Raw genomic sequence first — 18,267 nt, forward strand, 5'->3', positions numbered from 1 at the left:
ACACAGTTTAAAAATCTAAATGAGAAGTTTTTTATTTTTATGCCACTACATTTACACTAAAGTATCATCTTAACGGAAGGGAACGTTTGTTTGTTAGTTGTTTAGCGCCGCACTCAGCAATATTCCAGCAATGTGACGGCCGTCTGTAAATAATTGAGTCTGGACCAGACAATCCAGTGAAACAACAAACAAACAATAACCATCAACCATAACCATCAAATATCGATAGACATATGCATTTTCAGTATTGGATTATTGTTGTACATATATTGATATAAATTGGTATATTTTTCTCTCAGATTTACAAACTGTGTGTTCAAGTGGCCTGGCTCTGTCCATGACAGTTACGTTTGGAATAACTCTGCCCTTGGTCAGTACGTTGAAAATACAGATGGATGGCTACAGCTACAAAATATATACCTTAACTTCACTTATATTTGGTAAATACTGTTGAAATTTACTATGTGTGATAAACAAATCTCACAAAACAGTACTGAATATAATATTGATAACATTTTGATGGCCTGTCTGGATGTAGTGTTATCCTTATAACTCATGTTTCAGATATGCCTGCAGACCATGGCTGCCGACCCCTGTGTTCAATCCCAGCTCGGAAGGACAGGAGAAATAGATGTCATGCATATCAAGAAAGCATAGAAAGAGTATTTGGCTTGTGCAAGTCAAGATTTAGTTACGGTTTTAAGTGGCAACAGTAAGTTGGTAACTGTTAGCCGTGAAGATTCCGGGTTAGAATAGGTCTTCAGCAACCCATGCTTGCCGTAAAAGGCGACTATGCTTGTCGTAAAAGGCGACTAACGGGATCGGGTGGTCAGGCTCGCTGACTTGGTTGATGCATGTCATCGATCCCATTTGCGTGGATCGATGCTCGTGATATCAATCACTGGATTGTCTGGTCCAGACTCGATTATTTACAGACCGCCGTCATATAGCTGTAATATTGCTGAGTGCCGTGTTAAACAACCAACCAAGTAAGTTGGTGTATGTAACCGAGAAGTTATTGTAAATGAAATAGTTATTTTTGGTAATATTAGGGCAAGGAAAATACTGAAGGTACAGTTACAAGAGGAAAAATTTAATATTATCTATCCATGGTATCATTCTTGCTCACTTGAAAAAATATAAAAAGGAGTTACTTCTAATCTCAAATTAAGCTTTTTTAGTCGGTGTAGTATTACCAAAACTGCTCCACTGAAAAAAGAAAATTGTTAAAAGACATTATCAATTCAATTTTGAAAAAACTCGCAACCTGTCTAACAGGGGTCTGTGAAGAAGTGGGTAAAAATAACTTATAATACAGAAAATGTGTTTCATCACATTTACAGATGCCTTCACAAGACAACTGGTGTCTTACTATTCACCCCAGAAAGGAGTTTGTGTGTTGTCCGGGCTTGCTTCTTGTTGCATAACATGTGCATCAATGAAAGACTACCACTTCCCCATGCAGGGGACCCGTGAAGATTCCGTGGTAGAATAGGTCTTCAGCAACCTATGCTTGCCGTAAAAGGTGACTATAATGTCGTAAAAGGCGACTAACGGGATCGGGTGGTCAGGCTCGCTGACTTGGTTGATGCATGTCATCGATTCCAATTGCGTGGATCGATGCTCATGATATTAATCACTGGATTGTCTGGTCCAGACTCGATTATTTACAGACCGCCGTCATATAGCTGGAATATTGCTGAGTGTGGCGTTAAACAACAAACCAACCAACTAACCAACCAACCCATGCAGGGCGTTGAGCTACTCAGAGGAGAGGGAACTGCCACAGAGTTGCCACGCCCAGCTGACTTTCCAGCAACAATGACTGGTTGTGATGGACTGTCAGCAAGATATCAATTAATTTTGCACAAGTTCACTTAAATTACAGCCTTATGCTATTGTTTTCATCATTTATAGTAAGCACAAGGGTATTAATCATGAGATGTAAGTTACTTTCTATTCTGTATTACTAGACAGTTATAACTTAAAAGATTTCATATTATTAAAAAAACACATTCTACACAGGTTTTGTCATGATCAAAAGGATTTTATTATCGGGGATACATTTTGGCCATTAAGTGGAGAAACAAATTCCCTGAGATGCTTCTCCTCCTCAATTTCCAGTCTTCTGTTCTCAGTCAAGAGAATTTGGCCCTGCACAGCTGTTAATTGCCGTATTGCTTCACCAACTGGATCTGCTCCTGTATTAAAACATTGTCTAAATCAATATTGCAGTCTTGTGTATTTTAGGGATTTATCTAAAACTCACAGGTTGATATACAGCCACAATCATGCAGCAAATCTAAAATTTAAATACCTTTGAATAAAACAGATCCTCCATAATGTTAACAAAGTCATAACTTGACTTAACCCTGACCTATAAAAAGGAAGATATGTCTTTTTTACATTATTGCATTCGATTTGACTGCCAAGGGCAATTAAATGGAATCCTGGATAAATTCCTACATTCATATAAAAAAATGCATTAATCAATTTCGACGTGACTTACTGTGCCAAGTGCCAAACACCTTTGAATCTACTCGCCCCAACTTGACCCAGAGCATCATTATCAGTAATGTATTGTGTTATATCGATAATTATTACCTGATTTTTCTATACTGGACAGAATGTTACGATATTCGAGCTTCTGACATGTTGAAGAAGTCACTGATTGCACTTATTATTTAATATGTGGTATTTTCAACTTTGTTCTGTTCACATATTCATATATATAACCCGTAAGGTTTCCGGGGTAGAATAGGTCTTCAGCAACCCATGCTTGCCGTAAAAGGTGACTATGTTTGTCGTAATAAAAGGCGACTAACGGGATCGGGTGGTCAGGCTCGCTGACTTGGTTGATGCATGTCATCGATCCCAATTGCTTTGATCGATGTCCATGATGTCAGTCACTGGATTGTCTGGTCGAGACTCGATTATTTACAGACCGCCGTCATACAGCTGGCATATTGCTGAGTGCGGCGTTAAACAACAAACAATGCCGGAGAAAATTGCACTCACTTTGTCAGAATGTCCTCCCAATCTTCTTCTTTCGATTGTTGGTGATGCAGGACGAAAACGGTGAAAAAAACATATCGGAATTGCTGCCAACTTCTTCAGTGAGAATTTCGACTTCTGTGCCCGAAAAGTTTCTTTTTTCTTGATTTCTTGACGTAAATGTCCTCCATTTTACTGCGCTTCGTTGTCTGCTCAGAGCACCTGCCACGGTAGACAACTCTAGTGTGGATTTTCCTACCCCACAAAGGGAAAGGGCTCCAGTCGTAATTTTTCTAAGGGCGCGTGTAAGTTGGCCGATGTTATGCCAGTTTTAGAGTAGCTTTGTGAAACAGTCTTAAACGTAAACATTGCGTAAAAATGGCGTCAAATCTACGAGCGTGTAAATTTACGACTGCTTTGTGAAACGGTACCCGTGCAGAACACGCCCAATGTTTACTTTATCTCGTTACTCTATAACAACAGTTCAACTCATTGTGGATTAGGGATTAACAGGGCAAATAGTGTCGAGTAGGGATCAGCACTTCCAACCGACATCTGTACTAATGATAATCAAGTAAAGTTAACAATCTATTATAGGATTCTTGGGACCAAGGAATAATTATGGTATCTCAATAATATATGGTTTTGTGTTAAAAAGTACTACTTCATTATCAGATATAAAAAAATGACATAAATTATATAGTGGGCTTGCTCGGACCCAAGGAAAGAACGTAGAAAAGATGGTTGGTTGGTTGGTTGTTGTTTAACGCCGCACTCAGCAATATTACAGCTATATATGACGGCGGTCTGTAAATAATCGAGTCTGGACGAGACAATCCAGTGATTAAAATTATGAGCATCGATCCACGCAATTGGGATCGATGAAGTGCCTGAACCAAGTCAGCGAGCCTGACTACCCGATCCCGTTAGTCGCCTTTTACGACAAGCAGTCACCTTTTACGGCAAGCATGGGTTGCTGAAGACCTTTTCTAACCCGGAATCTTGACGGGTCACTCGTACAAGTAGTGGTAGTGATCAAGTTTTTTGAGTCCTGAAAATGTGGTAAGGTATATACTTTTATTGCATAGTCGCCTTTAACGGCAAGCCATGAAGGAGATGCGATGTCCGACGGAGAAATGGCTTACATTCAACCTAGTGAAGGTCAAATGTTCATCTGGTAAGCAAATAACTGTTTAATTATTCCTAAATCATTAGGGATGCACTATACAGGAAGGCAATGGTATGATACATATGGCTAAGCACTCAAGTATGTCAATACGTATAATGTAATCAAACAATATATCTTTCATCTTCATAAATCAATGTATCTCACATCATACATTGCAGCTGTTATATGTTATTGTTATTTTTGTTTTTGAAGTATTAGATGTGTGCTTTTCACATAGACTTAAAGAGGGAATGCAAGACTTTGATTTCACAACTATAGTGGAGACCTCTTCAGACAATGAGCACCTAGGTCATCCACCTGTAAAAAGATTGCCCAAGAAAAAAGTGATGTTGGATTTTGTCACAGGTATGCATATACAGATCTCAGTGAAGAGACTAATTATTTGTTGATTTGCGTCTTTACACTCATTATAAATTTAAGCATTTTTAGGTTGTTTTTTTTTATGTTATTGATCTTCAGTTTAAGTCGACATTAAAGAAGTATGAAATGCATAATATTTTTACTATCAATTGAAATTACTTTTAATAACACTGTTGCTTCTGTACACTAACAGAACTTTTTCATCTTTTGCCTGCTCATAGTACAAATATTGCTATTAATAACTCTTTAAATTATAATGCTGCTGCGATATTAAGCATATCTTGATTCACATACCTGGTTTATTTAGGGATTACAATGAAATTTTAGTGGAATTCCTTTTATTTATTTGGAAGTAGATCCGGTTGAAGACTCCTGTGTCAACACTGGAGCAGCAGCTGTGGCTGACAACAAATCGACGGTGTCAAAACACGCAACGCCAAGTTGTAGTTCAGGTAGGGCTAAGAAATATATATTTTATTGAAGCAGTTTTTATATCTGTAATCAAACTGTGAACATATAATTTGTAGACAGGATTTGGTTTGCAGTGTGGATTAAATTAGTACTTCAGCATTAGAAATTGGCATTAGTCCTATAGTCCTTGCCAAATTGCCCAATAGTTTGGGTACCATAAGGTGTAGTGGACTAAAAATGTTTGTTTCTAACATAGTATTTATTATAGGACGAAGCTCGTATTTGAGCATGTGTCTGCAAAAATACCCTTTTTTGTGCTTGCGTATTTCAAACTAGCATGTCATGTAAGGTATTTAAAATAAGTTTACTTTGTGGGTTTTATATACTAAACATTTGTATTTTGCAAATTTACAAGATTATGTATTTCCACCATTGACATCAGTAATGATCTGATAAAGAAATTTTATTTTGTTTACAGATAATATACCACCTTTCCCTGATGAACCATCACCCATATGTTCTGATGAAGAAAGGCCACCCAGTACATATAGTTGGGAATGTTTGTCAAGCCTTCCACTTTCCCCATCACCACATCTCGAGGAGACATTCTCCCTTACCACAGCTGAAACCATCCCCGAGAAGAGATGGAAAAAGGAGAAAACTAAAAGCAGTTATAACCATGTCCGAAGAAAGTAAGATTTAATTTACCCATAGGTATTATCATTTCCAGTTTGTTCTGTCAGCACCTTAAATGTGATGTGTTTTTGTTTTAATTAAGTTGATTGATTGTTTAATTATACATTTTCAGAACTGTTGTCAAGGCAACTTTGATGTTAAAACCATGCGCCTACAGACATACTCGCTCAGATAAACTTATAATAATTAGGGTGTTTATGGCATTGCAATTTGCTTGAAATATTGTGCTACTTTCTGAGTTACACCAAAGGAATCTATACCTGTTACAATCTATGTCTACAACAAACTATCTTTTATTGTTATGTATTTATTTCTTTTTCACAGGATTCCAGAGAAGGGTTCTCTATCTTTTGACGGAAATAGGGACCTAATGAAACAGAATAAGGACTCAACAGGACTTGCAGACACAGTATCAGTAAGCTCTATTGAGCAACTCAATACACTGGATGAGTTGGATACTCTCGAGGGGAGACTGAGAGAGGACGAATATCAAGCAAGCTTGTTCAAGTCAATTTGAGGTTATGGTACTGTTATTACATTGTAAGATTAGAATGTTGTTTTGTTATGAATTGCTTGGAAACAAAAGTAAACAGTACGATGCCATAAGTTTTGGTTGAATAATATACTTATATAATGATTTTCATACCACATAAAAAGTTCAAATGTTCTTTTTACAGAAAAATTACCTAAGAAGGATTGGCGGGGCGAATGTTAATGACCATGTGAAAAAGGCTATGCTAAGGTAAAATAGAATGAAATTGGTGAAAGGTTACAGTAGCTCAGTAGGTAGAACTCAGGTCCATGGATCCATATAGACTGGTACAAGTAGTGGTAGTGATCAAGTTTTTTGAGTCCTGAAAATGTGGTAAGGTATATACTTTTATTGCCTTATTGTAAGATAAGTGGAATGTTTATAATAAGGAAGTGGTGTTAATCCACACACAAATAATTAATCAGTTGGTCAATATTTATATATGTACCTCAAGAACATAGATCTATACTTTGAATTTGCATCAATCTCATTAAAATCAGAACTTAGTTCTCACTATAGCTAAACAAAGATCTGAGGACATCCCATGACGGGTCATGTGAGAACGACCTTTCATCCAACTAATCAGAGCGTCGCTTACCAGATCATGAAAGTGACAGACGGAATGTGTTTTCTGATCATGCAACCTCGAAATATTTGACAGAGTATTCCGAACGACAGTCACGTGACTTATCCATACAATCAAGGCCATCTGTAAGCAATTCCAGAATGTAGTCGCCAGTTTAAAACTAGTGTCGTAAAGCTCGAGAAAGCTGCCTTCTGATTGGCTAATGTCGATTTCTTGGCAGTCATTTCATTGATCGGTCAAAGTTCGCGAGAGGTCGTTCTGACGTGACCCGTAATGGGATGTCCTCATATCTTTGTTTAGCGGTAGCGAAAACGAAGATCTGATTTTAATGAGGTTAAATTTGCATCCTCAGATATGTTACTTGTTATTTTTCAGAATGATGACAAACTCGCTCACGTCCAAGATGAACATGAAGGGAAAGAAAACGAAGACTGCGTTTTCATCTACCACTTTGTGTGTGGTGATTAAAGGTAAAAAGTAATTATAATAATATTTTTTATGTAACGATATGAGAGAAATTAAACCATCACTCATATAAAGCGTACTCTATACATAACACCTATTGTTCAAACTTATTAAAATCATATCTTTGGGTTTGCTACCACCACACACATATACTAGTATAGATCTTAGGATACTGTGTACACATGAAATGGAATCTAAAAGGAAATGTATCTGTGATAGTTGAAATTAAGTGTGTTTTTTTTATTATCTTTGAATACAATTTTGGAATAAAATGTATCTTTGTTGTTTATTCGTCATCTGCATCAGATATAAGTATTTAACAATGTCATTCAAAGAATAGGAATTACACAATGGGCAGCCGGTGTGTTATTACGGCTGAGGTCAAGTGGCAGGCTTGTTGACGCCTTCTCCGCATACCAATCAGTGAACTTGGCATTGATATTGAGTCGCATTTCTGGTTAGGGGTCAGCAGTCGTATTATATTGGAGACGCATCAATTTCCAGATTTACAGTATTAGTTTTCCCTCCACTTCTTTGAGCTTAGTGAAATTGGTTAACACCCTAATAAAGCTAGCTATAGCCTAGCTTATTTATTGTTTAACTAAAACAAAATGGTTCGATTTTTTGGTGTATTATGACCGTCTAGAATATTTCACTGATCTCAAATATCAGGGAGGCCACCACTTCTTGAGCTGATGCTGTCCTCTGATACATCAACGTTGACACAACGTTGAAGCTACGTTGAAATAACGTTGAAGTGTCAACGTCTGTTCAATTTTCATATGAAATAATTGCAACGTTGTTTCAACGTTGAAGAGTGACGTTTCAACATTGTTTCAACGTTGTAATGCCTGCTGGGTAACCACTTGGCTACCCGACCGCGTCGCATCAACCAAGTCAGCGAGCCTGTTTACCCGATTCCTTTTGTCGCCTCTTACGGCAAGCATGGTTGGTTGGTTGCTGAAGACATTCTACCCAGTATCTTCACGGGTGTCATCATACATGTACATGAAGGAGACCCGTGAAGATTCCGGGGTAGAATGAGTCTTCAGCAACCCATACTTGCCGAAAAAGGCAACTATGCTTGTCGTAAAAGGCGACTAACAGGATCGGGTGGTCAGGCTCGCTGACTTGGTTGATACATGTCATCGATCCCAATTGCGTGGATCGATGCTCATGATATCAATCACTGGATTGTCTGGTCCAGACTCGATTATTTACAGACCGCCGTCATATAGCTGGACTATTGCTGAGTGCGGCGTTAAACAACAAACAAACAAACAAACTATACATGAAGGATCACAAGACTTTGTCAGGAAGCAAACTTTGACAGGAAACAGTTGACATTTTGATTTTCACGTAATTTATGTATTTAATTTGACATTTCTCCTTTTGTTCTTAATATCATGTAAAGTCTCCACTGAAAGTGAAATTAAAGTTCAAAAGTTCATTTAATATGACCATGTTATCATGTTTGATAGCATACATGTTCCGAATGGCGGCCATTTTGAAAATTGTTGCCATGGACACTATATTGTGAATTTTGATTGTCTCCTGATCCACATCTAAAAATTCTTGTTATGCCCTAAAGCTTCACATCAAGCATTTCATGCGTGCTGAATCTTTAAACGCCATATTGACTTTTCATTGTCTGGATGAGTGCAGACTATATCTGTCTCCTTCTGATTGAAACCCTTGAATGCATGGAGTTTTGCAGGGATGAAGTCAAGGGGCTGATACAAGTTTACAAAGGACATATCTTGAGCTTATTATGACTATGTAACTACTGATTAAAACATGAAAATCCTTTTCTAATAAATTAACGAGTGAGTTATTATTTAACGTCACATGGGCAATATTTCAGCCATATCGTGACGAGAAGTTACATTTATGATACATTTATGATACATATATTTAAACTGAATAAAAAGCTGTCAACGAAGGACAGTAGAATAACTAGAATATCACGGACTTGATTTAAAACTAGTTGAGAATATTAAAAGGCAGTAAGCATTAATGAACACCACATTATAAAAATGGGCTAGAAATCGTCAGCAACTGAAGGGAGATCACCATACTGGGGACCATGGGGACTTACAGTACTTTGCTTCCTGCATGGACTCCGGCAGGATTTATATCATCCCTTCAGTCACTGGCGACAGTATACCAGTTAAGCCTTAGATTAAAATAACGAAGATACTACGTTGAAAAGCCTAGTGTGCAGAAAAATACTTCGAATGATATGGGACTTACATACCCTCTTAGGGGGACAATAATTTTACGCTACTTCAACCCCCCTCAAGGGTACAGCCACTAACAATCTTAGTTATGAATTTCGCACTACCAATTTTTAAAACAATACATTGAACACATCAAAATTTATGAACAAGTTCTATTTCCTTTAAAAAACATAATATTAAACGAGAATTAACATCATTAAAAAGGTCCTTAATTGTTTTTACATTGAAATATTTATCCCTTGTGATGGAAAAATCAACACAGTCAAGCAGGACATGCCTGACTGTGATTCTTTCATCACAAGGGATACAAAACGGAGGATCCTCACCTTTTAGTAAATATTCATGAGTATATCTGCTGTAGCCAATACGACATCGTCGCATAATGACCTCTTCAAATCTGGACTGACAGCCCCAAAAGGTATATCCGATATTTGGTTTAATTTCATGTAATTTATTGATACCTACTTGGGCGTCCCACTTCTGTTGCATAAGATCTCGGATGTAAGATCGAATCATGGGTTTAAAATCAGTGTATGGGATCAGAAGTGGTGTCACAGATTTGTTGAGCGCTACTTTAGCAGCAGCATCGGCCATTGTGTTACCTTAGATACCAACATGGCTTGGTAACCAACAAAAGACGATGTCATATTGGCCAGTAGCAAGATCATTAAATAACTCAAGAATTTGGATTAAAAGTGGATGTTTTGATGACATATTTTTAATTGCCTGAAGGCATGAAAGAGAATCTGAAAACAGTATGAATTGTTTATGTGAAGACTGATTACTGATATATATAAGTGCTGTAAAATTGGCGTTTGCTTCTGCAGTGAATATTGAAATGTTATCAGGTAAACGTGAAGAGATTGTTCTAGATCCAATGACAGTGGCACTAGCAACTGCGCCACCATCCTTGGATCCATCAGTAAATATAGTTTTATAAGTGTCATAATTGTTTCTTAGTTGATGGTATTCTTGTTGGTATATTAATTGGTTAGTATCGGATTTCTTAAGTTTGGTTAATGTCAGGTCTACCTCTTCCGAGTGGTGGAACAAGAGATGACTTTTTATTGTAAATATCTTGGTAAAGAGGATTAAAGACGCAATTAAAAGCTGGATTGGACTGATTAGAATATAATTTAGTGACATATTGTAAAGATGATTTTAGACGGCGTTGTTTAAGAGAAGGTTCATCCGCTTCTACATACAGACTGTGAATGGGAGACGTCCTGAAGGCAAAGCCTAAGGCCCTGATGATGTATAGTATCAAGTTTTTTTAAAATTACTTTTACAGGCTCCACCATAGACGATGGAGCCATAATCAAGTTTTGAACGGATCAGTGACCTGTATAAGTGTAAGAGGGTTGTTTGATCCCCTCCCCACTTGGAATTAGAATCATCAAAAACTAATTGTATACATTTCTGCCGAAAATATAAACCGCATAAGGACCCTGAACTATTTCTGAATGGCACCCCTATCAAAGTTGTTAAGGAGGCCAAGTTCTTGGGACTTATTTTTGATAACCATTTAACTTTCCTCCCACATATTAAATACCTTAAAGCTAAATGCCCGAAGGCATTTGATCTATTGAAAGTTGTTTCTAATAAATTAACATGCAATATTTAAGGGAAATGTTTCTTTTAAATAATAGAGACGTATGAGCAATGTGGCTTGAAATTCTATTAATGATTTATAATGGATTGGTTAGTGTAAGGACCCGTGAAGATTCCGGGATAGAATAGGTCTTCAGCAACCCATGCTTGCCGTAAAAGGTGACTATGCTTGTCGTAAAAGGCGACTAACGGGATCGGGTGGTCAGTCTCGCTGACTTGGTTGATGCATGTCATCGATCCCAATTGCGTGGATCGATGCTCATGATATGAATCACTGGATTGTCTGGTCCAGACACGATTATTTACAGACCGCCGTCATATAGCTGGAATATTGTTTTACAACTTGTTTTTTAACAAAACTTTGCATTAATGACTAAATTGTAAATATATTAACTTGGTCTCGTCGCTATATGGCTGCGATAATGCCGATGAGACGTTAAATTTTAACTACTCACTCACCCTAAACCCATTTACAGGACCACTTATATATGCATACCAATCAGTGAACTTGGCATTGATATTGAGTCGCATTTCTGGTTAGGGGTCCGCAGTCGTACGCGTATTAATTTGGAGACGCATCAATTTCTAGATTTACAGTTCTAGTTCCCCCCCACCCCCCCCCTCTTCTTTGAGCTTAGTGAAATTGGTAAACACCCTAATAGAGCTAGCTATAGCCTAGCTTATTTATTGTTTAACTAAAATGAAATGGTTCGATTTTTTGGTGTATTATGACCGTCTAGAATACTTCACTGATCTCAAATATCAGGGAGGCCACCACTTCTTGAGCTGATGCTGTACTGAAAAACAACCTTTTCAAGGTTTACAAGGGGTCCTCTGATACATCAACGTTGACACAACGTTGAAGCTACGTTGAAATAACGTTGACACTGGAATCACTGGATTGTCTGGTCCAGACACGATTATTTACAGACCGCCGTCATATAGCTGGAATATTGTTTTACAACTTGTTTTTTAACAAAACTTTGCATTAATGACTAAATTGTAAATATATTAACTTGGTCTCGTCGCTATATGGCTGCGATAATGCCGATGAGACGTTAAATTTTAACTTACTCACTCACCCTAAACACATTTACAGGACCACTTATATATGCATATTTATGCAATTTCTATGCATATTTTTACTACGACTAAAAAAAAATTAAAATCGCCCACAAATAGCGATCCGTGAACTAAATCATTTAAAACCGTTGAAAGACTATTTATGTTAATACTAAATAAAGTGACAAAATACTGCCTTATGGGACACCCTGATCATGATTATAATGGTCCGAGAGGTTGGAACCCACTCGGACTTGAAATTGCCAGTCTGTTTAAAAGTGTGATAAAAAATTAGGCAAGCGGCCTCTCAAACCAAAATTAATTCTTCAGAATGTCATGTTTCCAAGTAGGCTTTCTCACGATCGAAAACGACTGACACTACATGTTGTTTTTTTACAATAGCATTATTAACAAAAGATTCTGATCGTTCTTAATGGTCGATAATACTTGTATATTCGTAATTAGGTAATTGGTTTCCAAATACCAAACTAATCAATTACTTACCATACATTTCATTGTTCTACACACGCAACTGCTTAAAGATATAGGTTGATGATAAGAGGGATATGTATAGTCCCGGCTAGGTTTTGGAATGGGGACTACAATGGCATAATGCCATGAAGGAAGAAAATTCCCTGATGTCCATATTTGATCATATATATCCACTTGACACTTATTTTTTCATGCCTTGGCACCAGTAATTGTCCCCCGCCCCAACGAAGTTGGCGGGGGATATAGAAATGAGTTCCGTCCGTGTGTGCGTGCGAGTGTGCATGCGTGTGTGCGTCCCGAAATCGTTTCCGGAGCATAACTCAGAAACCGTTAAATATTTCTCTACGAAACTTTGCATGTCTGTCAGACTCATGCTGAACTGGTGCCTTTTGCTATTTAGGAATTTTATAAATTTTTATTTTTTACGTTTCCATGGCAACAGGTTGGACTTAGGTTTATACATATATCGTTTATTCACAAAAAGTGTTAGGCCGTAGGCCTATGACACAGAACTATTTACAGGGAGAGGGAGAAAAAAGAATTACCACTATTTTACATGTATATCCATATCCATAGTACGCATTCATACACATACACATGCATATATACAAATAAATATTTAGACGGTATGCAATGAACGAAGTCGAAAAGCTTTGTAAACGTAGACTGCTAAATTTCGTATGATTTTAAAGTTAGTGGATGACATAAGAGCATGAAATTTATTTTTAGAAGGGGTTGTAAAATATTTAGGAGGAATATATTAAAACAGTATAAGCATTGCATATAAGCACAAAATGATATTTGTCCTCAATAAAATTCTGGTTACAAATCAAACACAGTCTCTGTTCTTAGTTCTTAGTCTCTGACTTAGGTTTTACAAGGGTGCTGTTCGTTTCCGGAGCGTAACTCAAAACCGTTCAATAATTTCTTACATGTTTACCAGACACATACTGAACTGGTGCCGTTTGCTATTAAGGAGTTTTATTTTCATTGCAGCTATTTCACATGGCCTAAGAGAAATGTTGGGTCAGTTACCTGGTTTGGGACCATAACGTGTTAAAATGACGGCGGTCTGTAAATAATCGAGTCTGGACCAGACAATCTAGTGATTGATATCATGAGCATCGATCCATGCAATTAAGATCGATTACATGCATCAACCAAGTCAGCGAGCCTGACCACCCGATCCCGTTAGTCGCCTTTTACGACAAGCATAGTCGCCTTTTACGACAATGAGATATATTCGCAGTGCTGTTTTTTCTACAAAGATTTCATTTCTTGCTCAGAAGTTGTTTGATCAAGGTTACAACATTCAGGGCCTCAGTAAGCTTTCAAAAAGTTTTATGGCATACATTTCCAAATTTGACGCATCAGTGACACGAATGATGTCCGATGCAATTCCCTATTTTGACTTGTACCATAGGTTCAATTGTTTTTTTACAGGTGAGCAATTGACTTGCCTTAGCGTGTGTTTGTGACGGGTGCCACTGGTGGGGCAGGACATGCTCACCTTTTCCCAAACACTTGGTAACATTGCTATTTAAAAGTGATTCATGAACACATGCTCATGATATTGAATTGTACAATCGACTTTGCCTTATACAGAGATTTTTATTTGATATGGAAAGGGTTTAGTCGCTTGTTTCACAGTTGATCATACAAAGTGAGTGAGTGAGTATGGTTTTTAGCAATATTCCAGCAATATCACGGCGGGGGACACCAGAAATGGGCTTCACACATTGTACCCATGTCGGGAATGGAACCCGGGTCTTCGGCGTGACGAGCGAACGCTTTAACCACTAGGCTACTCGACCGCCCCCATACTGCTGAAGAGTATACGAAGGAGGAATATATAAAGAACACAAAGTAAGTGCAATGTGTAATGTAAGGCGGACATCAACAGCTTGAACATTTGTATTATGCAGAACAGTGATATGGATGATGCCTTGTTTGATCAATATAGCAGAACCTCCAGTAGCTTTATCACCCGGAGGTGAAAACGAATGATAGCAATTGTATTGCCTTAAATCAAATGCATCGTTATGCTTAAGATATGGCTCTTGGAGACACAATGGTGATGGTTTAAACAAGCAGTTATATCTCATTAAAAGTTTTCCTGAGTCCTCTGTAAATTTACTGAATCCTATCAGGCGTTTGAGTCATGGCGGTTCGATAGGTGACCTCTCACGCGAGCGTGAGGAAGATGAACACCTAGCACTAGCCTGTGAAGATGGAGTTACCTCAATATACAAAGGCACAAAGGAGTTATGGACAGGCACCTCTGAAGGCGAGGGGGCCCTCGTGTTTAAGCAACCGTGTCTGATCATTTCGATTGGTTTGGTTTGGTTTGTTGTTTAACGCCGCACTCAGCAATATTACAGCTATATGACGGCGGTCTGTAAATAATCGAGTCTTGACCAGACAGTCCAGTGACCAATGTCATGAGCATCGATCCACGCAATATGGATCAATGACATGCATCAACCAAGTAAGCGAGCCTGACCACCCGATCCCATTAGTCGCCTCTTACGACAAGCGTAGTCGCCTTTTACGGCAAGCATGGGTTGCTGAAGACCTACTCTATCCCGAATCTTAATGGGCCCCAAGGTATCTTCAACAGCTTGAACCTGTATTGAACAACAGAATCAACATTATGTTTAAACTTCATCATATTTTCAGATTCATTGTCCTGCCCTCAGGTACTTAAAAGTGTCTCCTCAAATCATCCTATTATCATTTTTGAACTTTTCAGTGATCTCAAAAGTTTTCTACTGGCCAAGTCATGTGGGCATATCAGGTAACTCAAAAGCCGATGCTGCAGATAAAGCAGCTCTTGACAAACCGTTATCTCCACTCCTTATCCCGTACAGCGGTTTCAAACCAATCATTCAAACTCATATTCGGTATTTCATGCAAAAGAGGTGGGTCAGAATCAATAAACTTCATGAATTTAAATCAACAATCAGTCATACCTACTTGGATAGTCAGGCAAGACATGAGGTTTTAAGACCATGTCGTGTTGGCTACAGTCGGTTTACCTGTAGCCCGTGTTATATAATATTGTTATGCCCAAATATGCCCTGACAATTTTGTTTTTTAAACATGACTTTGCAATCATGACTCACTAGCTTATATATCAACATGTTCTGGACGCATAATGGCTCAAATGATGCTGATGCGACATTACATTTTAACTAACTCACTCACATATAAGAAGACCTAACCGCATAACACTATCGGAGAAAAATTATCTTATTAAATTACTAATGTGAATTGTTTCAGTTCGACAGTGTAAACCTCAAGGATAATCAGATTAATATTGAAGACCCGCCTATGGATGAAATTGACTATATTATTCTAGAATCGCCTATTACAGAGGAAGAAATAGAAAAGGCTCATCATATATAAAATGGCAAATCTGCGGGTAAAGATGAGATTTTGAATGGAATGTAAAAACGTACATCAGAAAGTTTTATGCTATTTCATTTGCCTTTTTAATATGACCTGCAACTTTGGTATATTTCCTTCAGTTTGGACCCAGTACCGCTACATAAGAAGGAAGATACGAAGATTCCAGACAAGGGGAATTTCATTATAAGTGTTATGAGCAAAATATTCTCAAAAACAAAAGTTTCTGTGACACCAATGTTGTAGTGTATTTTTCAAACAAGTAAAGTTTGGTTTTCAATATTGTAGTACATGTATGGAATAAAGTAAAACAAAACAAACAAGTGCTACAGAAAAGCTTGCATTCCATGCAAAAGTTGACTTTTATGCAAGCCCCATGCATTTCACTACCCAAGAATGGGTATAAAAAGATGTGCGTTAATGGGATTCAATATGCATTGTTTAGCATCGTGCTGACAACAACCACTCAGAAAAACAATAAAATTACGCAATTATTCAACATTACGAAATGCCACGGCTATCCGAAAATGAGCGTCTGCGAGCCATTGGTATGCTTGAAGCAGGCTCGAGTCAACGTGATGTTGCAAGACAATTTAACGTCCCCAGAAACACCATTTGGTGTTTATGGCAACGTTGGCAACAGACGTATGCAGTCAGAGGCCATCCTTGTTCTACCGTTTTTGCGTCGTCATGGCCCAGGCATTACTTTTCAACTTGACAACGCCCGGCCTTATATTGCTCGACTTGTTCAGGATTCTCTTCAACAAACCAACGTGAATGTCATCCCCTGGCCGGCTCGCTCCCCTGATCTCTCACCAATCGAGCACATGTCAGATGAGATGGACACTCCAGGAACTTCGAAACATGCTCCAGCAGATATGGACAGATATCCCACAGGACTTTGCGCGACGCCTGGTCCATTCCATGAGGATGTGTTGCTTGCATCGCAACCAGAGCGCTATTGATTTGTAAATTGACATTTTGGCATGTTTATTGTTTTTTTTATGAAATCACGCATTTTCTTAAGTCAGAATGGCAAATTAAACCATTTGAATATTTACAGGAGTCTTTTATATGTTGCAAACCGGAATTGTTTCAGATTTGGTAAAAAACATAACTTTGTATTAAATCTTATTCAACGTCACAGGAACTTTTGTTGTTCAGTATATACGGGTGTTCTTAATACCAGGCTTTCCAATTGGGCAAAACTAAAGGACTAAATACCAGAATCGCAGGCAGGTTACTGATCTGGTTATTCAACCACGGATCATATTTTTACTTTACACTCTATTATAGAAAAGGTGTTTGATTAAAAAGAGGGAAAAAACTATATGTTGCATTAATAGACTTTAAGAAAGCATTCGACTATGTAAAAAGAAATAAACTATGGTACTATTTGCAATGTAATGGCCTGGGTTGAAAAATGTTATCAGCCCTAAAAAACATTTACTCTTCTGTTAAATTTTGTGTTAGACAAACTTCCTCATGTACCGATTTCTTTGACTGCCATAGTTAGCAGTTATAAGTACTGAGGTGTAATATTTTCTTCAACTTTCAAGATGACAAAGTGTATTGTTGATCTAGCAAATCGTGGAAAACGGGCTTTGATTGAATATAATAGTATATTTTAAAATATTTGAGACACATGTATTACCAATACTTTTATATTTAAGATGTATGTCTTACTTTTACGACAGAACTAGGGTAAATGGCAATCTATTGATTCAAGTTTACGTATGTGTCCTGTTTGCAATATGCAATATGCAATATATGAATATTATTTCGTATTGATCTGTAAACATTATACTGAACTGCGTAAAGTTTATTTGCCAGAATGTTATTGGAAATGTCCAACTATATATAACTTCAAAAGTTTATTGTTTACAACTCAGGATGAGTTATTAAAACGTGTGCAATATTATGTATATTATGCATACAAAAAAAGACATGAAGTCGTAAATTCCATGTAATGTGCTCCACATAGTATTATTGGCATTGCATTTCTTGTATATGGACCAAAGGCCTACACACAAATAAACTAATTTTGCTTTAACTGTACCCAGTAAAATGTATATTTAAGTGTAAAACGTCAACCTTTAAATTATATCAATGGATAATTGAAAATTATATTGATGTCACCAGGTGTTCTCTCTGTTGCAAGGTCGCTGTGCAGAGTTGCGTCCCTTGGGCACGCCAGAAACCTATGATTGTGGGTTCGAAT

General features: G+C 37.6%; 1 protein-coding gene and 1 pseudogene across 1 annotated transcript in view; one reads left to right on the plus strand and one right to left on the minus strand.

Annotated features, from left to right (window-relative positions):
• The window catches only part of LOC139464514 (microfibril-associated glycoprotein 4-like), a 34,020-nt gene that overhangs the window by 9,877 nt on the left and 5,876 nt on the right, over positions 1–18,267 (minus strand). The gene's annotated exons all lie outside the window — the stretch shown is intronic.
• LOC139465077 (putative nuclease HARBI1) lies at positions 234–1,881 on the plus strand (annotated as a pseudogene).

Source organism: Haliotis cracherodii, unplaced genomic scaffold, assembly GCF_022045235.1.
Source record: "Haliotis cracherodii isolate W230 unplaced genomic scaffold, xgHalCrac1.p SCAF_17, whole genome shotgun sequence".
NCBI lineage: Eukaryota > Metazoa > Mollusca > Gastropoda > Lepetellida > Haliotidae > Haliotis > Haliotis cracherodii.